This window comes from Nasonia vitripennis, chromosome 2 (assembly GCF_009193385.2).
Source record: "Nasonia vitripennis strain AsymCx chromosome 2, Nvit_psr_1.1, whole genome shotgun sequence".
NCBI classification, from domain to species: domain Eukaryota; kingdom Metazoa; phylum Arthropoda; class Insecta; order Hymenoptera; family Pteromalidae; genus Nasonia; species Nasonia vitripennis.
In genome coordinates, this window is record NC_045758.1 from 7,057,863 (window position 1) to 7,083,035 (window position 25,173).

At 47.7% G+C, this 25,173-nt stretch overlaps 1 protein-coding gene across 7 annotated transcripts in view; it reads right to left on the reverse strand.

Annotated features, from left to right (window-relative positions):
* LOC100123184 (protein-tyrosine sulfotransferase) overlaps positions 1-25,173 on the reverse strand; it is a 127,624-nt gene that overhangs the window by 90,151 nt on the left and 12,300 nt on the right. For 5 of the 7 annotated variants that reach the window (XM_016982793.3, XM_008211682.4, XM_008211680.4 and 2 more), the window contains exon 2: positions 16,053-16,105. The exons of the other annotated variants lie outside the window; for them this stretch is intronic. The gene's annotated coding sequence lies outside the window, so the exon portion shown is untranslated. The remainder of the gene's footprint in view (positions 1-16,052; positions 16,106-25,173) is intronic. 7 annotated transcript variants of the gene reach the window in all.

Genomic DNA, 25,173 nt, shown 5'->3' on the forward strand with positions numbered 1-25,173 from the left:
CAGCTGGCATTTGCAACGTTGGATGCGCTTTTGAAAGATCTCCGTGTGCTGTGAACGAGACTTGTCAGTAAAATGTATAATTAAAACACGTTTATATATGCTTTATTGATTACCCTTTTAAATACGAAACAAAAAAGAATGAGCACTTTTCAGTGTTCTTGGATAAAAGCACGAGGGATAAATAAAAAGTTACAAGGGCGTTTATTATAGCGCAAGAGCCTCTGAAAAAGGGTAAAAAGTCTCGGCCGTTAATCCGACACTTAAAAATCCATTAACACGGCAGTCCTTCATAATATAATTTCCATCTTCGGTATGTACACCCTCGCCTCCCTTATTGCTGCTGCATCACCGCGATTAATTTCTCCAGCTGGCGAAAAAGAAGCCGCCGCCACATGATGAGCACGCAGCCCGCGTCCGCAAGTATAGAGAACGAAATCAGGGCTTTCGCGCAAGCAGCTACTCCTCCCCCGCGGTGCAGCAGCAGCAGCAGCACGATTAGCCTTGATAACGAGTAATTAATGCCCGGGCATTAATTAAAACACTAAGCTCGCAGCCCAGGCCCAACTAATGAGACGTAACGCAGCGGTAGCCTCCTCCTCTTTAAGCGCGAGGCTTGTGTATACGCTGTGGCCTGGCTCCTGGACTAAAAAAGTGGAACTAACTATAGGTACACGTTGGCCGCGGAGAAGTTGCTTTGTCGCTGCTGCTGTTGCAACACCTTCGTTGATGTTGCCCCGGTGAATTAACACCAGGAAGCGCGGGAAATTCAGTTGGAGAGGTTCGGATAGGGGCTTCAGTCGTGTTTTATTTTTTTTTTTTCGCTGGGCTGCAAGGATGAGGTGTGCGTGTTTGGCAAGTAAGCGTTTATAGAGATATAAGCCAGCGAGTCGAGAGATCTTAATTAGAGAAATAGTCTGTTATTAAAGGTTTCATATTACATATTTCACGGCATTATTTCAACGAACAGCTCACAACATAATTACTGAAATTACATGTAAAACAATTCGATCGATCCGTACCGAGAGCGCCAAAGTTCTATGCCTTATGGATTTCCGCTAATGAACGACGAGAGGACGACGTAACGAAGAGTAATTACGACGTATTAAACAAGCAGCTGTTGGCTAATTGAATAATTATAATTAGTAACTCGCTTCGGGTAACGTCATTAGCGCGAAATTTACGGGGCTGAAAACGACGAAAGAAAACCGAAGCACAGAACCAGCTTGATCAGGGAAATTTCAGATCGCCCCGCGAATACGCGTTTTAGTTTTATATGTATATTCCATGTCGAACAACGCTTCCGAAGCACTGCGTATTGCTCCTCCCGGCCGCGTTTCCCAATTATCAACCCGTTGCCGCGCCGACGAACTACATAATTATAGGCTTGCGCAATGGTAATCATTAGACGCACCAGCCGGATAACCCGCTGCGCACAAAAAACACGGAAGAACACATACATACATAGGTACTACAGGAAAACAGCCGTCGTCCTTTCGAAACGAAGCCATTTAGAGTAGGTACTTTGGAAAAGCCATTACACAGTGAGTCTAGCACGTGTGTATAGGGGAGTAGAACACCGAAGTAGAGAGAATAAAGAAACGACAAGGTGAGGATTTTCTCACACTACTCGCCGGCGCCGACGTCCCGGGAGTTCCGCAAGTTCATAATGTAACGCCAGCGGAGTCTCCTGATGTATATTTGCCTTCTGCGACGCCAGGGGGGAAAGAAGTCTGCTATGCTTATATGCGCGCGAGACGTATAAAGTAGGTACGTTTGTTTTGAGAAGCTTCGCGCAGCGAGGACTGAAAATATTGCCACGAGGGTGTGATCTATAGATGTTTGTCTGTCGCGAGCGAAGAGTGTATATGGCTGAAAATTTCGGAGTATCGCGAGTTGCCACCGGATTATCCAGGGCTTTCCGTAACTCTCGTCGTGAAAGCCACGGTCGTTGTTGAAGCGGTGTAAGAAGCGTAAGTACAGCTTATTACACATCAGCCGACACTGAAAGAAACGCCTATGCCCATTATTTATCACACAGTTAATGCCCTCATACACACTAGTCATCGATTACTCCGCTTCTTATCGTTGTATGCGGAAAAAATTCACAACCTCTCATTTGCCAACCGGTCTCTCTCATTGAATCATCGACATGTACATCGGTAGCTCGGCCTCTGTTATTACTGGATGATGTCGGCTGCAGCAAAAACCGAGTTTTCAGAAGGAGAACGAGAAGAAGAAGAAGAAGCAATAGCAGCAGAGATCCCAAACTTTCGCTAATCCTAACCGTTAACAAATTGCCTTCACACAAGAAAACTCTCCTTTCCCAGGGCAAAGAAGGCCGCGACTATCTCGCCGAGAGCCGCAAGAAGCTATACACACAACGAGCCTGGCGAAAGTAGTCGCGCGCCTGGCGAGAGAGAAAGACGAGTAGGGGGAGAAAGGGCGAGTCAGCTGTATACCCAGATGAAAAGGAGTGTCTTCTCTTATATACGTTGCCGGTGATGTAGTGAACCGCTCCGTGCACGAGTTATATCCGCGACGCGGTTCACATTATTCTCGGGTCAATTACTACTCTGTAGCGTTCGATACACGTCCCTGTTTCCGCGTGCATAAGGAGGAAGTTGGAGCCCGGAGAATCGGAAAAATGGTATCGTCGGCGATGCCGTTTTCAAGTCGCTCTCATGGCTGCCTCGGGGGAAAGGTAAAGATGAAAATCTTGGGAAGGTTCGCGCCTTTGTTGCTGCTCTGCTCTCGGCTAGACTGCCTCGGGCGGCAATAGGCGCTTCAGGAGAGAGAGAGAGAGAGAGAGAGAGAGAGAGAGAGAGAGAGAGAGAGAGAGAGAGAGAGAGAGAGAGAAAGAGAGAGAGAGAGAGAGAGAGGAAGGCGTACGGATAAACGCGAATTACTCCTCTTGTTGCTGGCGCATCTGATTTCGAGCTCTCTCGAGCTGCTGTTTCAATTGGTGTATACTTTGTATTGGACGATTATCCGATCTACTCTTGGCTTTGCCGATTCAGCTGTATGTGAATTATACGGAGACTACGCGGGATGAAAAGCGGCTATTCTGTATACTATTTTAGACTTTATGTAATGCATTAGACATCTTCTCACGGTAGGGCAGTGCCGGTTGCAGTTGCGATCTGGGACATCCTATGCGCGATAAAAGGGCTGTCGCTTCTGCGGGGAGATAAAAGTTTGACTGGAATTCTGAAGGTTTGCTACAAATAAATGCGCCGCATTTGCGAGCATAAGCTTCGGCGCAACATAGTAAACACGACGTGAAGCTTCATGTGCTGTTTGGGATTCATGACGGGTGTTATGAGAAACTTCGTATGCCTTATACAGATCTTAACATCTGCCCATTTGGTTTAGGGCTGTAAAAACAGTTTTACATTCGGAAAAGTAGCTGTTTAAACCTGGACAATATACAACAGCTTGTTTAACTGAAAAGATTATCGATATATCGATCACAGATGATTCGACTGTTCAAAGTAGTATGAGTGCAAAGAGGAGTGCTTGCGCACTGAATAGCGCTGCATTGTAAATTATAGCAGCGCTTCTAGAGTTCAGACAGAGTCATTCGACGCCTACCTCCTTTGTGCGATTTTTAATTTATTCCCTTACAACCCATACACGTTCGCAACACCTTTTGTAAGTCCTCTCGAACGTCTGCGATGCACTGCAGTCTGCATTCAAATCTCTATTTTAATATCTCAATAAAACTATTACGTCATAGACTCTGGCGAGAGCAATAGCATCTTCAGAATGGATTTCGATCACAATCGCACCTTTACGATTCATCATCGTCAAACAATTGCTCTACGGATCAGCTATCGTATGACTCGATGAAAATTACTCGTTTTATAACCGCTACGCTTTTAACAAAATTTCTCCAAACGATACCTATTCAATTCAACTGATCAATAAACCCTGCGACTGTGCAATTAATAACAATCAATCATCGGACGTACCGTTTCTCTCCAGTCAGTCACCGCCTATTCCATGGTCTAATTCCAAACCAACGCCGCGCACAACCTTCCCAAGTTCTCGCACACTCGATTCTCGGCACGCAGCGATGTAGTAGATATATACGAGCGCTCGGCGTATCGATTCCCGTCTCGAAACAATTAGTATCTTTCCTAGTGCCAAATGGATTCTGGTCTCTTCCTCCGCCGCCGCCACTGTATACCAGAGACTACGTTGCAAGCGCTAAACCGTCGACGATTTATCATGTCCCCTCTCTCTCTCTCTCTCTCTCTCTCTCTCTCTCTCTCTCTCTCTCTCTCTCTCTCGAGTATAGCTCACCCCCCGGCTCCGCGGAGAGATGTAGCTCCTGCGAAATTGTCTCTTTCTTTTACGGCACAACGCTATATGTATACCTCCCTCGCGTTCTCGCGTATAGCCATGCCAGCTTCAGATATCCGTAGCTCGTGTTTATCCAAACATTAAACGGGTTTATTATCCGAGTTTCAATTTTCGGGGAGTCGTTTTGTCTGTGCAGCGAGTCGCCGCGCGTTCGGCTTTTATAATATCGCACGCGAGGAGGATGAGAGGGGGAAGACTGCGCTGCGAGATAAGTTTTTGATGACTATGGGAAAATTCACGGCTGCGATTTCATTCGCGGTACGGTCGTACGTGCGCTCTGGATTTGCCGGGGGTTTGCGCGAAGATCTGGAAATAGTCGGTACAGCGCTGGAATTTTAGGTCACTCGGGCGTCGATTGAATAATAAGTGAAGTACATTTTGAGAAAGATAGAGAGGTCCGTTAAAAATAATGATAAAGCTCGATTCAGAAGTGAGTATTATCCTTCAAAGCATATTCATGGCATTGTGAATTGAAACTAGTACATGAAGAAATGAGCTAAGTTCACGTGGAACTTCCGTCTTCGCCGTGTCTGCGCGATTCTTTCACTCCTCCCACTATGATCCCCTCCTTCTCTTCGCGCCTCTCTCCCTCTCTCTTCACACGTATAATACCTCCGTTAGCATCTCTGCCTCTCTGGAGTTCAAACCCATATCGTCCTACATGGAGCATTCAACGAAAGAAAGACCTTACTCGCTTCAAGTATGGCACTTTATCTGTCGATTTATTTCACGAACTGCTCACAATGTTTTGATTGGTGTATAGCTTATAAAGCAAAACCAGCTATTCAACATTCTCAACCGACATTACACATCTCATTTACAAATCTCGGCTTCTCGTTTGTCATGAGCACCCAGAGACGCGTGGGTTGCACCGGCATGCGTGCGCGCGTGTCCCTCTCGCTCACAGCAGCACACGACTGTAAGCCAGTACAAGCTCTGTATGGGAGATGGTGGAAGAGAGGAGTTTCATTCACGTACAGTGTGCTAATGGCAGGCAAAAGTCCTGCCTTTTCGGAAGCACCGGAACGACGCTGCGCGAATGACGAACGCCTGCACGTCGACGTCGTCTTTCAGAGAGGAGTCAAATGGGGATACCCGTATAGCAACGGTTTTTCGAGCGCGCGCAGGGTCCGGTCGTTGCATACCTGCTGATAAGCGATGGGTGTAACAGTAGAGATGACACTGTTCGTATAACGAACGAAAAAAAAACGAAATCCATCAGTGTAACCACAAGAGGCCAATTACCCGGTCCAACAAAGTCTGTACTGTACACCGAGCCCGCAAGAAACGGAAGCCAAATCCACAATCCGACAAGGAAAGAAGCCCAGAGGAGCGAGGTAAAACTCAAAGCCGTGACTGTTCCAGCAAAAGTTGATCCCGCGGCGCCAAGAGAAGAACGGAAGGACGATCGATTTCCGTCCGATCACGCTCAATAATTACGATCGTCCGTTACGCCAAGATGCAGCTCTCTTCTCCGGCTCGTTTCGATCTCCGTATCGTGTGCAGCGACGCAGCTATTCGGTCGCGTCGCGCCTGCACTGCACTGCACTTTCTATTCACTTTCGCTCGCGCGCCGCTGCGCTGGGCCGATCACGACGCGCGCTATATGCGCTGCTTCTCTCGTGTGAATTTCCCAAGGAAGCTGCTTCTGCTGCCGGCTGAATCTGGCCCCACCTCTCGCCTGGGTTACCGCGAGAAAGAGATAGTCGAGCGCAAAAAATCGCCAAGGGAGTTGTTGCCATGTGCGCACGAGTCGTGATGCATAGGAGAACCTGTGGCTTATCGATGTGTGTTATACTCGCGATTTTTCGGCAATTAGCGTACTTTTACATACGCTATGGGTACGCAGACGTTTTTCAGTTCCGCAATGCCAGCAAGTGCATCGTTGGCTAAATGGATTCCGGATTATCTCTCCGACATCAGGAGGAGCGAGACATATTCGCATCGAATCGCAACAAGGCTGAGGAAAAAAACTTGGACATCGGCCAAGAGCTTGGACTTAATGGAGCCCAACAGACTCTCCCCCGGCGCAGAGAAACTTTATAAACTGAGGAAAAGATTAAAAGATTTCGGAGATTAAAGAAGAAACTCGCGGAATCTATTTTTACTCGCCGGCAGTCCATTTAATCTTAAAACTCTCCGAGAGAGAGAGAGAGAGAGAGAGAGAGAGAGAGAGAGAGAGCCTTGATTACTACAACGTTTCCCGAAGCTCGTTGTTATCGGAGCAGTGTTATCATTAATTGAATCCTCTCAACTCTGCAGCGCACTCTATAATCCCGGCGCTCGACGTGAACTATATTTTTACAGGCTTTCCTCGTCCAAAACGAATACCAATCATAGCGGAATCGCGAGGATTACGCGCGGCGACAACAATTCAGCCGTAATAATACCATTAGATTCGAACTCGGTTGATGACGTATCAGCGGAATTAAACAGCGGGCGCTGTCTGCCGGCTAGTCTGGAGAAAATCCAGACTGCACTCTGGTCACCCCACCTCCCTTTCCACTAGTCATTCATGTTTCGTTTGGCCGGTACAACCCTCGTTAGCAGTCTCTGCTCGTCGACGAGGCCTGCGTCTAACCGCAAAACCAGCGATGGCACTGCAGGCTGATACGTATCCCTCGCGCGATAACGATTAATAATTATGTAATTGCAACGTTTCTACCAACGAACATTTTTTTGTAAGTTAATCACTTATTAACTATTGGTAATTGTTGATTGGCCTCAAAAAAGGTTAAAAATGAATTTTGGGTATGATCCTCGAAGAGGAACAAGATTTAGAGGGCGCTGCCGAAATCCAAGCGATAGATTTCGCAATTTCGCATCTAAGTCCTCGGCTCACAAGGAGATTGCTCACTTTTTTACAACGGATTATTGTTTCTGAAGTTATAATCAATAAATACAGCAAGTTTGGTCAAGATCAAAGTTGGAGAACGCTGTCTGGGGGGGCGCTAAAAAGGGTCAAAATCGCACTTTTCGGCCATTTTCGGACTTTTTCGACTAAGTACCCGACTCGCAAGGGGATTGCTCACTTTTTTACAACGGATTGTTGTTCCTGGCATTAAAATAAATAATTTTCGCTGAGTATCATCGAACTGTGCTATTATAGGATCGATTTTTCATCAAAAGACAAAATGCGTCATTGTAAACTGGAGCGAGTCTCGTCGGCCTTAAAATCGACGAAATCGTCGTCGTATTCTTGGGGCGTTTCGGGAAGATCGTTTTCTGCACCGCCACAGTGCGAAGTACTATCAACGGCGAGAATCCCGCGCAGCCCGCATCGCAATGGATACCGCGTCGCTGGCAACACAATACAGAGCGCCGGAGAATAGCCGGGGCAATCGATGCGGCCGGGCTCGCGGCGAATCGGGCGATGCACTTTCCTTAAGTGCATATCTATAACTTACTACTACGACCAATAAGAGGGTCGGAAAGCTATAGCGAGAGAGAGAGAGAGAGGTAAAGACTCGGGGCCATTACCGTTCCCTCCTCCGCCCGCGCGCGCTAAATATGACCCCCTTTATTCGGCACTTACGCGCGAGCGCTTTCTCGTTCTCCGATACCGACACTCGGCCGAAAATCAACTGTTGCTCGCGCGTCCCCCAACGAATCCCTTGGAAATTTCAAGCTTGCTATATATAAGTACTCCTCGGTATTACGAGGGAGCCGTAGCTTGCCAGACCAGCTCTGCTCCTCGTGTATATTGGCAACAGACTGGCGATATGTTTCCAAACAAGCTTGGCCTCTCTCCGATCGCCCTACAATGATCGATGCTTAGGGCGAGCAGGAAACTGCCGCGAGTTAACAAGGAGCCGATAGACAATGCCCGTCGAGTTCGAGAACTTGGCGCGACAAATTCGCCCCCGGGAGACGATCAGCTTCCTACAAACGGCATCGGTAGTCACACTGTTAAGGGCTTTTTTGGTGATCTGCCACTCTCCAAGAGTGACGCGATCCGGGACAAGAACGTGGCAATTTCAATCGAATTAGATTAATTTTTTTGCTCCATCGACGTCGCCAGCTGATCGTTACGTATGCGGATCGCGTTGGAATTGGTGTAGTGTATAGGTATTGAGAGAAAGAGAGGAGAGAGAAACGGCTGGGCTGATTTAATCGAGATCGCGCCGAATTTTCGAAAGTAGAAAAGCATCCAGTCAATTCACGCTGAGATACTATCTGGAGAAGTTAGGTTGTTATGAGCGATGCAAGTGCTTTGAAATAAAAGTATAAAGGACGTGGAGATTGTTCTTATACGTTGGAAAACATAAATCCTAAATGTAAACAACCGTATTTCTAAACCTTCTTATCGACTTAATAACGGTAATTATAGAAGATTAACAGATTTTAGTTTGCTCGAACGAAAAGTTATTAATTACTCGCGAACTGGAAGTTAATTTTAAGCTAAAGCATTGTAGCATATTCTGCTTAACTATTAAGTGAAGTTTACTCAACTAAAATTTAACTGATATTAAGCTTTAACAAGCGTTTGCATTGTGAATAAACGAACACTGAATAACCAATCGTTTTATTATTACTGTTAACTAAAAAATAAGATACATACTCTCATCTTAATAATTCGATCTAATATTATCAGACAGAATAAGGGCCATTCCACAAAGGATATGAAGTGGAAGCCTGCACCGAGCTATATACTTTCATTCTGGAAAGCAACCGAAGGCTTTAGTCAAAATAATATCGAATCACGAAGTACGCGGATGAGATTTTACGTGCGCCACTGGCAATTCCGTCGTCTCTGCCACTTGCACCCCTCGTTCTTGTTCCCATGGGCGGCATCAGTGGGCCAACGAGAAATGCGCTTTCAGCAAGTGCACTGACGTGTCGTAAATTAAGATTCCGCTGGACGTGGAATTAATTACATTTAGCTGGAATTATATTTAACTAGTTCTGATACACCCCAGTTGCAAACGCTTAAAGTCCGCTTTGCAGTGTGCCTGCTGCACCACAGCGCCGCTGCTATATACTCTCTCTCTCTCTCTCTCTCTCTCTCTCTCTCTCTCTCTCTCTCTCTCTCTCTCTCTCTCTCTCTCTCTCTCTCTCTCTCTCTCTCTCTCTCTCTCTCTCTCGCTTGCAGTCAAGCGGAGCGCGAGCTTCTGAAGCGGAGATTATATTAATATTTAGATGAGATGAGATGAATGATAAAGTTTATCTTCTAACAGGTTAGCTCTCGAGCGAGAAATTGCCGTGATAAATTGGCGCCGGAAGCTGCCTGGGACTTTAATAAAAGTGCGCGACTAATTAGCTGCGAACGCTGAGTGGAAAATCAGATCCGAATGATGTTGTAATTAGCTCGATCAAACGCCAGCAGCTGCCATGAACACTAATAAGCGTATATATCCGCAATTTCGCGTTCGATGAAAACTGTGCATCGAACTCGAAAGACCGAGAATTCGCTTATTCCACACGAATACAAATAACAACTCTCGCGCGGAAAGTCGTGTACAATTTTACTGCCGCCAAACCCACATACTAGGCGTAGCCACTGAACGTAATGACTCCAGGCGCGCGCGCGCGAACTAAAGCCACGAATTTCTTTTACTGGCCAACCTATATGCATACTGAGTGTATAGGAACGAGCGGAGATAAGTGCGCTATGTCATACTCCCAATACCTGATGGCAATAAAGTTTCTTCCTGTGCGCGTGGTCGAGTTACATAAAACCCCGCAGAAATGACATGAAAGTTTCCCAAGCAGAAATCGTGCGATATTCAAAGACGCAATGTAAAATACTACTCCACTGCGGCTCGAGTAACGCTGCAGCTCCTTCAGAATTCGAAAACTGGCAGAAGACGAGAATTCGAGTGCATGGACTGAATTACTTCTCCTTTTATACCATCCATGCAAAGTAGACAGTGCGCACTCTTTGGAAGAAACAGGTGCGCGTGAATACGATGTTTTGGACGACTGAACGAGGGTTTTTCAAAAGCATCGCGCATTTTCCGCGATGAACCTTATAAGTGAATGCTCGGCAATGGAATTTCGCTTCTGCAATACGGCAGCGGTGCAGGAGTTTATTTGACGGTGCAGGAACTGCGTGAACTTTATTCAAATGCGTGTGGCGGCGCTGCATGAAAATGTGAAGAAAAAGCGGCAGGCCACGTTTCTTTCGCGGAAAATATTGGACGTAGGGAGTAAGTAGATTTTACATATTACATCAGGCCATACTCAGTACAGATATAAAATTGAAATTACGTCGCAACATTCGATTTCCACCCTAGGTTTCGGTTGAGAATCAATCAGTAGAGCAAGGAAATCGCAGCGCGCTTTTTGCAACGCAATTTATTTTTTAAATAGAAACGGAGCTATCATTTGATCAAGATGAGATTCCGCAGAACAGGAAGATACCGATAACGAAATTATGGACATCTCATTTCCGCTGGTCGTTCAATTCCGTAGAAGCGTGCGGTCGTTGCGCGAGCTATTTCGAAAAAAAGGCCAAAAAGAGGAGAATAAAAATGAATCGCCGCATCCGCGCGCGCTGTACGCTGGTATAATCAGCGCTTTCGAACCGCTTTCGTAAAGCGAATTAGAAGTGTGACGATAAATCGATTCCGATTTTTTCGACCAGAATCTCAATAAGTCTCGATAATAATTACGCATCATCAAGCAATTGGATCCATCACTCGAAGGAATAAAAATTTTTAATCACCTCGTCTTCAGCATCCCCCTCGCGAGCAGTAGCCAGGAAGAAAATTAGCGGTGCGGAGCAATTGACCTGAAGCGATTATCGAAGGATACGCCGTCACCCCAACGACGACGAGGAGAGGCTCAAAGCAATCGGTCCGCGCTTTGCCGCTCGGCAAGGCAGAAAATCAGTAATTAAAATTCAATTCGCCAGACGAGGGCACTCGAAAAACGTTCGCGCTAAAAAGAGCCGACAATGCGTTGACGCGCTTGCGCCAATCCGACAACGCGGAACGCGCGTCAATTATCGCTTCGAGAGAGAGAGAGAGAGAGAGAGAGAGAGAGAGAGAGAGAGAGAGCGTCGGAGTGAGAGGGTGTGGGAGAGTGAGCAAAATTAATTAATCCGCTCTCGCCTCGATCGATCGAGAGAGAGAGAGAGAGAGAGATTGAGAGAGAGAGAGCACGACGATTAAACGAGCGGGGCACGAAAGTGCAGAAGAAACGGCTGCTCTCGGGGGCTCCTTTCACGCCTTGATGATCTCGATAGGTGCGCCGTGTGGCTGCCGCTAATAATAGCTCTCTTCGGAGCAGCGAAGAAACGACACTACTATATATAATCCGCGCTTCTTTCGCCGTTTAGGATCCGCGGCTCGCTGAGATACTGCGCTATACTCCGGACGGCGAATCATAAGTAAGACCCGCGCCAGAGGTGCTCTTTGATCAGCTCCCGAGGAGCTGATCTTTTCTGTTTTAGATAAGCTTTTTCTTTCTCCTCGCAGTTCTCGCGCGCAGCGACGACGAGAGCGCGACGAACTGAGGAGTGTGTTAATCTTATCGTAAGGATTTATCTTTGCGGCTCTCTCGCGCGGACGGTGAGCTTAAAGCTACTTATTTTAAATTAAGTCGGGAGCGAGCGTGCGTTGTTCGCTAAATATATACAGGTATATGCCAGTTTCGTCTTCGCGCGCGCGGGGCTCTCTCTCGAACTCCGCCGAGGCGTCGAAATTGAACTGCTAATATGATTGAAGATTATATAAAATGTGCAGGAGAGCGCGAACGCGGGCGTGGGTATACTCTTTTTAGAGCGTGATTAAACTGTAAAAATGACATTTAATTAGCCTGCCGAAATAGCGCTTTCGCGTGCTGATGAAGTAGTTCAAGTGTATATAGGTATATTATGCAAATCCACCTCCATAGGCTTAAAGAGGACAAAAAAACACGCAAAAATATGTGGGGTAGATTTTCGGGCAGATAACCGTATGTAGACATCGCACTCACGGCATATAATTCGAAATCACATCTACTTCCGCATTGCAAGTGCCAAAAGAATCGAATCAAGAGCAGCGATGGCACTCGACCTTAGCACAGCATCGCAGCCACGTTGCACATCAGAGCCGAAAGAGCGTCGATCCGCGGTCAATATCCTTGGCCTGGCTCCAAAATCCCTGCGCGCCCATCGGGACCGAATACGTGGATATCATTGTCAATCGTCGTCCGGCTGGAATAATCCAGAGCTTCCTTTTCCTATCCCCGCCAATCTATATGATCGTCCAGAGTCACGAGCGTATAGTATGTGGAAAAACGATGCAGGTATCGAAGATTCTCGATACGAATAAAGATAAAGGATTCCGAGCTCTCGCCTCGTGCAGCAGCTCATCGCCGGGTACAAAGCCGTGCACTCAACGCGCACGAGAGCATAGTTATTCGCGTTTGATTCTAATCGTGACTGTTGGTCGGCTTTGAGAGACCGGTAATTTTGACCGTATTAATTTATGTCGCCCTCCGCGAGGAGAGAAGAGGCGACTATAAGGACGGACGCGCTCGGAGCGTGTCGGAAATCCTTTGACTAGCAGTCTGGGGAATTACGCTAAAAACATTTTGGAAAGCGGCGCTTCTCCCTCTTCAAGAGGGATTTCCGCCTCTGTGGCTTTCTCCCCGTACAGTGTAACACCTACGCGCGTAAACTCTCGGGAAAACTACAGCTGGCCGGTCTGTAATTACTTTCCGAATCGACGCTTCGAAATTTGGCGTTTTAGAGCTGCATGAATTTTACAAACAATCCTTATTACGAACATCAGCCTTTGATTTCCTGCACGTGTATGGAACACGCTACGATCGGAAGATGACACAGGCCGCGCACACAAAGGCGAGGGGCAAGCAAAAGCCCTGCGCACACGAGAGTCCGGAGGGTATCCTCTATCTAGAGACGCTGATTGCATGCCGGGAGATCCTCCGCGTAGAGAGAGAGAGAGAGAGAGAGAGAGAGAGAGAGAGAGAGAGAGAGAGAGAGAGAGAGAGAGAGAGAGAGGAGAAACATCATACCAATGCAATGTCAAGGCTCATCAACGAGGGGCGCGCCGCTGTGCTGCAGTAACCGTCTGTTATATCCGTTACAGCGCACTGAAAGTACTTAGATGGCCGAGTCCGCGTCCCGTCAAAGAGCTCGTTAACACGAAGCTGTACGCTAAATTCTGATTCGAGTCAGGAATTATTTATTCCAAAGTGGCTCGATGTAACGGACGCTTACAGCGTGTTGGATATGCATGCATGCAGATGTGCGTTTATTACATAGCTAGATATTATGTATGCGGCACCGCGATATCAAATATTCAGTCAGCTTCGTGTATAGCGAAAATGTACAATGTTTACCCATCAAGCAATATGTTTTCATGCGCCTCGAAAGAAATATTATACTTCGCGTAGCATAATGTTTACCGCTTGGTTTTATTATAATGGTTCGCGAGTAATTACTGATGAAGATTTATTATCGACGCGTGCAATCATTACCAGTGTGCATATCGAGTGACGCTTTATGATTTTTTTTGCTTCTCTTTTGCAGACTTCTGCATCGACCTTAAATCATAACATAGCGGTAAAACCGTACAAATCTATGATCGAACCAGGCACATCTCTCCGAAGCATCCAGATCGAACTTAATATAATACCACCAGCGTCGCGCAGCTCATTGAATCGACAGCCTATCATCGAAGCGAAAAAGTATTGGCTGCCGCGAATCCCTCGTTAATTTCCGGCTAGTCTTCGCTCGTTACATCAACGCGGAAGCGTACGTCACATTGGGTCGGTCCGAGGAGGACATCCTCGCGCGCACACGTGTGTGTCCCCAGCGAGAGGCGCAGGTAGCAGCATACATCGCACACGAGGATTAACGTGTATATAGCTCTCCGACACGCGGATGCTGTCAGTTGGCCTGCGGCTGACGTTAATCCATATATATCTGCACCTAATCCGACAGTCCGGCTCGTCGAAACGACTGCCGCCTACTACTGTGTATACCACGTACAACGCCAACGACTCGTTACAACGAAATGTAACGTTGCCGCGGAGACATCGTCTGGTACGGTGAGGCGATGCTAGTCCCGCTACAGCTGTGTGCTGTTCCGAATTGGATTAATCGAGCTTCATTTGGCCGAGCGACGCGAGTTCGGGGCTGCCTGGCTGTGTATTCGGGATTGTTTATGGCTGTGTTCGTAGAAATTAAGTTTCGTGCGGGAGAGACGGTAACAGAGCCTTTGCGAAATTGATATTTAAATCGCGCTGATGGATTCGACCGCTGTCGAGTGCATTGTCGGATTTTACGGAATCATATTTATACCGAGACAAATTAATCCGTTTCATTTTCCTATATAGACTACGCAAGCTTTACATCCTTGTTAATTCGACCGCGGAAAAATTTGCATTTTCAACGTACGATTTGTAATCATGCATTATGAATTAATTCCGAAAGTATGACACCAAACACCATCGATAAAAAAACATCAGAGTACGCCCGCTCCGTATAACTTCTCTTCGACTCGATACCCACCACATTTACAATCTAATTGATACATACCACTGGCAACCGCGCTCATAACACGCGTAAACAGCTCAACGACAGTGTGTAAGAGACGCCGGTATCGATTTCCAGCCAACGATCCATCTCCGCTTTTGAGCGGCGCCGCCAAAACGCGACAAAACTGATTTGACCCTTCCATTATACGACGTTGACGGTGGCGGCGGCGTTTGTCGTGAGCAATCACGCCGGGCTGTTACGCGGCGTTCGGTAAGCGACCGATGTAAATCAGCGCCGATCGATCGAGTCTTGCCGTGCGCGTCAATATTGAACGTGCAGGAGTACGAGCGAGAACCGCGAGAAAAAGCTGCGGGGATTACGCCAGACGCGCGTAGCCTCGATCGGTTTCGCTGATTGGATTGTAATTAGCGCCCCGTCCATCTGGACCAATTAAAGACTTATGATAATTCTCTGCGGCGCTCGTTCCGATCCCGATGGAGAATCCATTTAATTCGGCTCGAACGACGAATCCTCTGAATGTCTGCGCATAAAAGGGATGAGAGAATGATGGACTAGTCCCGGGACTTCCGCTGCAGCCGAAATTAGAGTCGAAGACGCGTATATAGCGGAACACTTTTAGAGACGCTATTTCCTGCAACTGCTCCGGCGAGATAGAAAGAGAAAAAACGGTAATAAAGGAGCAGCTAGAGACTATAATCTGCTTTTTGCGATCGGCTTGCCGTACCGGACTGTTACTACTTGCGGATATATTTATACCGGTATATATCCGGACGGATCGATAGCTTTTACATTTGCTTGGCCGAATAAGAAGTTTTGAGCTTTCGAGGAAATCAATTTTGCCGGGAATACTTTTGTTTGACCTTTCTCCCGTTTTCTTCCTCGCTCGTTCCGTCTCGCTAAAGACGTATTTACGATTCCGGTGGCCGGCAGCTGCCTTGTACTCGTCGAGGACTTTCTATTTTCAGCTCGAGATTTCCGAGAAGCGAAAGAGAGAAAGAGCGAATCGATGAAGGCAACTTTGAAGGATCTGCATACAGCGGATGGAAGTTTTTCAACTCTTTGATTGTGTAAACGCTCGATGCTTCGGGGGGAGTTTGCAAAAAATTTTAATGAACGGGATCGCACTCGGAAAAATCTCGGAAGCTGAATACTTTAACCGCCAGTGTTTGGATTAAGGGTGGGATGATAAAAACCGCGCTATCGGTTATTCGCCTGAAAGAGCTTTTTAATTTACCTTAATCAACGAGGGCAGATGCAGGTACGGCCGCTGTGCGTTGAGTGGTCCACCTGCATCATGAAACAAACAGATTCTTCAGTATATCATAAACATAGAAAATAGACTTTTAAAAGATTCAAAAACCCGTCGAACGAGTCTATCGTTAGTAACAACGACGTCAGCGAAGTGTCGCCATTCATAACGAAAATCCATCGCTCGGTACGCTCGCGCAAAGCCCGCGATAAAATTGCATTACTCCAATAACAACAAGCGCTCTACTTCGCCGCTCTACAACACAGCTGCAGCTCGCGATATTTCTCCATTACAGCGACGCTCGCTCAGTCAACAGCTGTTATTTCAATCTTGACGAATCGCCCGCGGAGCACCTCGTGTCTCTAAGCTCGTTACGCGCGAGGCAGAAGAGAGGCGGAGCGATAAATTGAGATTTGTCTATGCGGTCGGCGCGTGCCGAGCTTGCGCGATTCGCTTCGTTGGCCGCAGCGCAGCGCGTAATCCGGCTCAGCGAGCAAGACGACGTGTCTCGCGTCCTCTACTGCTACCCGAGAGGAGATAGAAGAAAAGAAGGAGGAAAGTCGTCTTCGCATCGATCGAAGGAGTAAAGAGAGAGGAGAGACCCTTCTATCGCTCGAGCCCTACTACGACTCGAATGCCAAGTGAGTGGGGCGGATAAGCGCGCTCAGGTGTGCAGCTCGACGTCGCGTCGTCGTCTTTGTGGATCAGCGAGGCTGACGCTGCGCGAAGGCTGGCTTCTTCTATCTATCTATCTATCTCTCTTTGTCGCTGCGATGCTGAACCGAAGCGCTCGCTGTGTATACGCTACTCCCCTGCAGGGGCCGCGTTCATCCGTCTGTTTTTCTTTGTCGCCGGAGAGAGGAAGATAACGTCTGATTGTGTTTGATGGGAATTACCGGCAGCGGTATGGGGCTGTCGGTGCTGAGATTCTCGCGGGCGACGCCGTTGTAAGTGCGCGGAAATTGAATTTACGCCGCGGTGTTTGACGAAGACGCGACGAGCTTTGTTTCGCCTTGTCGACGCGAGAGATGGATCGCTGATGTTTTTTTTCGGAAACTGCAATGTTGACTTTTCGATTTTCGGAAGAAATTATTCATCGAGAGCGTTTACAAAACTATAGTGCTTCTACACAGCGATAAATTTCAATCTCTTGGAGATCAACACGGTCGCAAACTTTAAATCACCTCGGTAATTGCAGTCCTGCAGCACACGGATCGCTCTTGGCGGCGAAGCAGCACCTGCAGACAATGGCTCGCGAGTAGCAGCAAAAACCGAGCTGAAAAGCCGCTTATTAATCAGCCGGTATAGCTTTCGCTTATTGTCCGGGCTCGCCATCAGCGATCCGCGAAAATCGCCCTATAAATGCAGAATCTCTTTCTTTCAGCTCAAGCTCGCTCGCTAAAAAATAGCCATAAACGACGGCGCTGCTTCGAGCCGAAAGTCGATTTTACACGATTCGTTGGTGCTGTTGGCTCGGGTGAGCGTGAAATCGAAAAGGTGCGGAGCTTCGCTGACCGAACGTAACGCGGCTTCTCGTTGACGGCGCTGAGAAAGAAGCGAAAGACGAGCGGAAGACGACTACTACCGCCGCTACGGTTTTGACGCGAGTAAAGACTCGAGGCCTGATCTGCCGCGCTGTCTCTGCGCTCTATATGTGTATACGTGAGAATTTTGAAGGGTAGAAGAGAGAGAGAGAGAGAGAGAGAGAGAGAGAGAGAGAGAGAGAGAGAGAGAGAGAGAAAGAGAGAGAGAGAGAGAGAGAGAGAGAGAGAGAAAGAGAGAGAGAGAGAGAGAGAGAGAGAGAGAGAGAGAGATATACTGAAGTTACTCTGGCTTTCTACTGCGTTTGATCGCGTTGCAGCGAGTGATAAGCGCTGCTGCGTAGCTCCTTATCTTATGAAGTATATAGTTTCAAGTCGTAAGTGCGATCCTCGTCAGGTTGATATTTTGACTGCTGAGTTACTCAGTCTCCGCTCTAAGCTTATTCTGTTTTTGAATTCCTCTAATTTCTCGATAATCTTAGATCGACTGATTTGGCACTCGTTCTAATGATAAGGTCTATGAAGAAAACTACATTCCATCAACAAATTGGTATCAACGAATGTGACTGGGCTTTCCATAAACCATAGTATACTACTCGATTCTGCAATCTCGGAGTGTTCCATTGATCTATATTCTCCATACAATGCATACGAATGAGGAGTACCGATAACTGTATTGCCCCGTTCTACTCAAACAGTTCACATCGGCTTGTGCCACTGAGCTCCAAATAGGTTCTGAAAACAAATCCTCGATACGAAACAACCCACCAAAATTAAAAAAAAACCTACATTCTCTTCCACGTTTACACAAGTAAATTTATCTTTAGGTCAACAACTCCGCACCGTTTCCACGCAAAGGACGGGCATATAATGATCACCGAACACTCCCGGACGGCTTCCTCTCGATACATTTCGAAATTGACGCAGTGTACGCGCTCTCGACATCAAAGCTACGAGCTGCTCGCGTTACAAAATGACTGCAAGCTCTACAAACACGTGACGCGTCGGAGAACGCGTATAACCGGAAGCACACGATGTACACTATTAGTCCCCGCTGCTACACACTCGCTCGTGTATGTACACAAGTGCAACCGGAAATATTATGAAATATTGCGCGCGTGTTCACTCATTACCGAGTGCATAGTGGGAGAGAGGGCACAACTGTGCGCGACGTAAATAAACCAGAGGAGAATGACGTTTGCCGCACACACGCGAGCCGGAGATAGAGAGCGGGTGCGCGTCACTCCGGTTAGTGTATTAAATTCACTGTTGACAGATTTCGCCTGGTTACGCGAAATTTCGCCGCGGCGCAACTGCGTGTAAACGCGTAATCGTGATGAAGTGCGTTAGGCTCGTGAGCGTTTTTTTTACGACTCGGAACGATAATATTACCTGGATGTACGTACCGTTGTTGCTGTTCTGAAGTTAAACAAGCCGATGAAAAATTGATTGGAAGCCCTATAGCGAAAATAATTTGCGTACATCGAAACTCGCCGTCGACGCAGCGAATTCCTTGGCGAAGTTTTTCTTAAGCCCGGCTGTTCAAGAGAGCGTACACCGGCGGGGCGCAAGTACGCATTGGACTTTTCTGATTAAAGGGAAGATTGAAAAAGAAAAAAGAGCTCGAAACTTTTCACGGCGCGGAGCATCGATATATCCCACACTATACACGCGGCAGTATTATTCATCAGCTACTGCGCAGTCGCGAAGGATGTAGATATAGTGTACTTGGGACACAGTCGAGGGAATTCGATTTGTAACGAAGATCTGCAGTAGCACCGCGGCGGACAAGGACTGGCTATGATTCAATCTATCGATGCAAACTCGATATCCAATATCCGGAATGACCGGCCGCGCGTCGAGAGAAACAAGCTCTCTCTCTCTCTCTTCTCTTCTGTCGGATTTGTTCAGCTGTACGTCTGTGCTGTGTCGTTGAAAATTCCAGTGGCATGATTCTCACTACATACATAGCGAGAGAGTTTCCAGTTGCGAATATTTTTCCACCTCGTGATCTGATCGTCGCCGAATATATCCACACGTGAAACTCGAGCTTTTCTGAATGAACTCTCTCGCGGAGTACCTGAATCGACTTATCGAGTATACGGCGATAACATAAGCTCGTTATGCGTCATACGCTCCTCTCGTCTATATGAGAGGCTATACCGTGTATCGTGGACAAAGCAGAGAGCGACGAATTTCTGGAATCTCTACTCTGGCGCACATATAAGAGGGATTGGCAACGTCGTCGCAGTAGAGCCTTTGAAGCATCAGGTACGAATTCTCCGGGCGTTAGTTTGCCCGCGTCCGAGAGCCCCACTAGCTGCCTCGGGGCCAATGCACATATTATACTATACACACACACGTACACGTATAGCAGCAGCTGCAGTCGATGCTCGGCTGCCTGCGCATAATTCGGTAGTTTTACAGATCGAGTCTAGAGAGTAGCTATATGTACGTACACTGCGGGAGGGAAGTAGTCGAGCTCTGTATTGGCGCGCCGACTGTGCTTTCACCTCGTCTCTCTCTCTCTCTCTCTCTCTCTCTCTCTCTCTCTCTCTCTCTCTCTCTTCAATTGCCTTGGGAGAATATAAGTATGCATTCGGAGCAGCCATTGAACTTGCTCTCTGTCTCTTTCTTCGCTCAATATTGGCTTATTCGATGTTTCGCACTTTGATGCGCTCCCCGGCTATTCGTGCTTAAGTTGTTTATTGTGCCGAGCGCGCGCTATAACTCAGCGGTATTGGCCGGAGAGCGCAGAGTCACTGTCGTTATGTACTTAACGCGCATTGTGATTTCATGAATAAAACATCACTCGCGAGATCCTTTCGATGGATTTTAAATTAGCGCTGGATGTGTTTCTCGTTTATTTTTGTTTGCCTCTCTCTCTCTCTCTCTCTCTCTCTCTCTCTCTCTCTCTCTCTCTCTCTCTCTCTCTCTCTCTCACTCACTCAATTATGAAAATCGCGAAAAATTCCCTCTCGAGACAACAAACACGAGAGATCGCAATGATACACTGCAGCGAACGGGGGGCGCCGAGAAATTCACTGTGTGTTTGCTTTCGCGCAATGCCCGCAAGGCCGACGCGCAGCGAGACGAACGTACGTTACGTTACATACAGCCGGTTGAAACGGCCGCCGAGTTAAAAAAAATGTCGTATCTCTCGTTGCTGAAAAAGGATCGTAAAAAGAGCGCGCGCGCGTACGAGTTAAACGGTGTGCGCATGGCTATACCTCTCGGGGCCTCTCCGCGGCGGCGTTCCCCTTTTTTTCTCTTCTTTCTCTTTCTTCCCATCCTCCGCCGAGTGTTTTATTTTTCAGCGAGCGCTTTTTATTCCGCTTGTTATGAGTTGGCAAGGCGTTGTTCGCTCTCAACAAGACGAACTGAAATTGAACTTCAAAGTAATTCAATTTGCGAGGCTTTCGTCGAAAGAATTTTGCTTTGCGGTGCTTCGAGTTCCCTGAAAACTCAAAAGGCGGAAATTAATTTCGCGAGCTATTTGAAAAATTATACCGTCGGGCGAATTCTGCAGCCAGCTCTATTGGTCAATGTTATTTTCGCTTCTCATAAAGAAAAAAAGTGTCTCGGGTATATGAGGCCGTAAGAGCGTCCTGTAATTAAAAAATGAAAAAAGGAAGGAGGAGCAAAACGAGCAAGAAGAGGCTATCCGTCTCGGAAAAGCTCTCCTCGCGCGGTGGTCAGTCTCCGGCCAAATCACAGGGTCATTTTCTCCACTTCTGCTGCCCGGCTCTATAAGTACTACGTACGAGCGCCGGTATACACTCCCGATTGGTCGTCACACATCCGAACACGGCGGAGAAAAGAGCGACAGTCCTGAATTCCGCATGATCACCCTTCAGGGAATTTCCGGCAATTTTCTCTTTCCTCGCGCCCAGCGTGACATCGCCGGCGCTGCTGATGGCCGGTATAAAGGACGCGAGACCGCCACACTGACGTTATTACAAACGCCCCCGGGAAAAAGGCGACGGCGCGGGAGACAGCCTAGCGTGTACGTCCGATTGCTTTCCCGCCGGCTACCGTTCCCTTCTTTTTTTTAACACGCCTGGCTAATTTTCCCTCGTGTCTACTGGAATTCCGGCGATTTTCAACGGACGCACCGACGAAAAAGACTGGTGGTTTTATACAGTCGGGTGTCGTGTAAAAGCGAGAGCGGCGGTTGGCTGTTTCAAATGATAGCCGTTTAACCGCTCAACGCAGTGTCGCACGTGGTCGAACTAATGAATTCCACGTGTGGCGAGTTATGCGTCCAAAATCTGGTTCCACGCACATAACCGTATTTGTCACCGGCGATGCTTTACAAAAACTCCGGAGCCCGACACGTGTTCGGGATTAATCGAGCAGCCAAACTCGCAGCAGATTCCAGAGCAAGTCACGTATATAGAAGCTGGCGCGCGAGAAACGCCGACTCATCAATTAAGGCCATCTCGCTCCGGCCGTCCACTCAGCAGCAGCTATTCTCTTATATTCCTGCAGCATCGAAATCCGTAGCACAGAGCGCGCATCCATTGGATTAGCCGCGGGCGCATCGCAGTAGACGGTCCGCAGCAGCCATAGCCGTTCAATTATTCCGCGATGAAAGCTCGAGAGAAGAGAGAGCCGGGCTGGAAATCCCTCAGTTAGGTCACGTGGTGCGGAGGAGACGACGCGTCGTCGGCGTGAGGACGTGGGGAGACGCAGCTTCGGCCTGCGGATCGGATTACGACGAGGAGGAGCCAGAGCCAGCTGCACTTCGCACACACGCGTCGCCCGCTCGAGAGAGAATGACGATAACGAGGTTATCCACGCGAGACTCCATTCGCGAAATCCCTCCATTAGGCTCTCACGCTCGCGCACTCTGTACTCGTTGCTAAGCTGAGCTGCTGTTTCGCGCGCGTTACCGCCTTAATCCACCGGGTCAAACTTCGACCTGCACCTGAGGATGTATAGTGATTTGATTTGGGAAAAAAACAAGTGTAATGCGTCGAAAAGATTCCATTAGCGTGCGCAAAAAATCTTTTAAAGTTTTAACGCGAATCCTTTTTCGGAGAATCTCTATTCCGCATCGCGCATTCCATCGTGAAAACACGCGAAAAGCCAGATTTGCGATTCATCGCAATATTTGCGCGTTTCATCCATTTTCGACGAATATTATTCGCTATTTTTGGTTCCTCGTTACTTCCGATGGGAGCTGGCACTATTCGCGATGAATTTATGAAATCGAAACCCGAGAGCTTTTTTGTACCATGTCTGTAAAGGCCATAAATCGCTTACAAAAACAAACGCCAATTAGTGAACGACTGTAATGATAACGATCTCACGTCTCGGTCTCGCACAGCTCCATAATACACCCCCTCGAGTCTCGGGCGTTCGAGACTGAAGCATTATCGAGCACTTCTGCAAATAAAGGACTAAATAATTCACGACGTACAAGCCGAATCCCCGACCAGCATAGCTCCACTACTTCAGCCTCAATGATTCACGGGCGTTTATCCAGAGTAGCAAATTTTTCGATCGGGCCTCGCCGATAAAGCTCACTCTCGGCCAAAATCCCTCGGACGTGATAATGCTGTTAATTAATAGATGACGTTCACACGTAGCCTCGCCGACTACTGAATAATGCATCGAGTAACAGCACCGACCCCGACGACGACGACGACGTCGGAGACGACGGCGACATCAGCTCTGTACAGTGCGCGGCACACATACGAGCATAACGCGGAGGGCAGCGCGCAATAAGCACGTACTAGCGTGCTTCGTCCGAAACTGCATCACAAGCAGTCTCTCTACACGCGGAGCGGCAGCGTCGGCGTAATTAAATGATGGACGGCTGCTGCTGGTAGCGCTCGCTGCGTTCAAGAAAGCGTTTTCCCGAACGCTTCTCTCGCGCGTTTTACCCTACGCTGCAAGAGAGAAATGGTTTGGGATGCCGTCCGCTGACTGCTGCGGTGCTGGTGGAGGCGAGAAGGGATGCGTTTGAGCTAGCGGAATTACGCCCAGAGCTCGAGGAATATAAGAGCTTTGGCTTCGCGCAAGGTATTCGGATCACCGAAATGAGTCGGAGTAAGCGAAAAAAATGGCGGGACTGCTGGCTCCGCTGGGGATTGCTGAGAGAGGGAGAGGATTTTCTAATTTACCACTGAGCCGGTTTTATATTCATGGCTGTTTGCTAATAATTCTCTAAAAAAAACACACACACACACCTGAACAAGCAACAGAGCACGTCGCATTATGCAACGACGAATCTTAAGAACGCGAAGAATCGGAAAAGTCAAAAGACGCCTCAGAGACACTCGGGCTCTATATTGCTTTAACCTCGCGCACGCCCGCGCACCGGTAATCTCATTGGAAAGCAGACGGCTCTCTCCCTCGTACTATGTGCACGCTCTCCGTAGGCCTTCTGCTCGCGCGCGATTTGCATTCTCTCTCTCTCTTCCATGCGGAGCTGCGCCTGAAGCAACCGCCGCTGCGAGGTGGAAACGCTAATGCAAGATGAAGAGGCGAAATAAAGAAGGAAATGGAAATTAAATGCATTCCGAGCTCTCGAGGTCGATCGCGGGGGAGCGAGCGCCGGCTCCTGACAACTTGATCGCTGCCGCGAATTTCAACATCCGAGAAGAGGCTTTTACGGAGGTTAAGGCATCGCGCGTGCGGTGAGAGTAGGTATAGTGTTATATCGGGAAATGCATAAATTGGACTTATTTGTCTTGGCATCGCTGTGTACTCGTGTTGTACATCTGAAGAAACGTAAAAGCTGGAGAACTGGAGTTTTAATTCGCATCGCTTATTGCCGGTGTACAGCGAATTTAATTAAAATTACGGGAAAATTACGAAAAAAACTCGCGATCTTTTTGGATTTAAGCTAGAAAATTAATTATAATTGAAAGAGCCCGCTTAATTCACGCTCTAACGAATCTCTCTCGTACCGCCACTCTGCATCGTTGCTTGTACTCAGCTCCATCTCTCTCATGGTCATTAATTCAAACACACTTTTCGGCATCGCACATCGCGGAACGATATATTATACGGCGCATAACAAAAGAAAAGCGGTAATTGCTTCGGGAAATTTCAATTCCATAAAGCACTCGTTAGCGCGAGAGTAGGGGTCGAAAATTATTTTTTTCAAAGTAGAACACGCGCTCTCCGAACTTCGTACGAGCAATTAATGGCACTAAAACTCCGGGGAGGCCGCAGCCACACTGTGCGCGCATAACATATGATCGAACTTTGCGAACGGTAAACTCATGAAAATATATATGTATAAAGTTTTTGAAATATCGCAAGCTCCGATAAAAGCTCTCCTCTCCCACCAAATTGATGTATACCGATACGCGGATCTCCTATAACCGTGCCATTTACCAAATTTGCCTTTGTGGGGGCATGTATGGTTACTTTGAAAGCCGTGTGTCCCTTTTTTCCCTGAAGCGATTAATCGAATTGGTGTTACACAGCGCGACGCGTAGTAAAGTGTGCGACGTAACAGTTGCGCCGAGATAATTGGGAATAATTACGAGCATACCGAAACACACTTTTTCAATAGCTCCGGCTATGTGGGTCAATCCTCCTCTCGA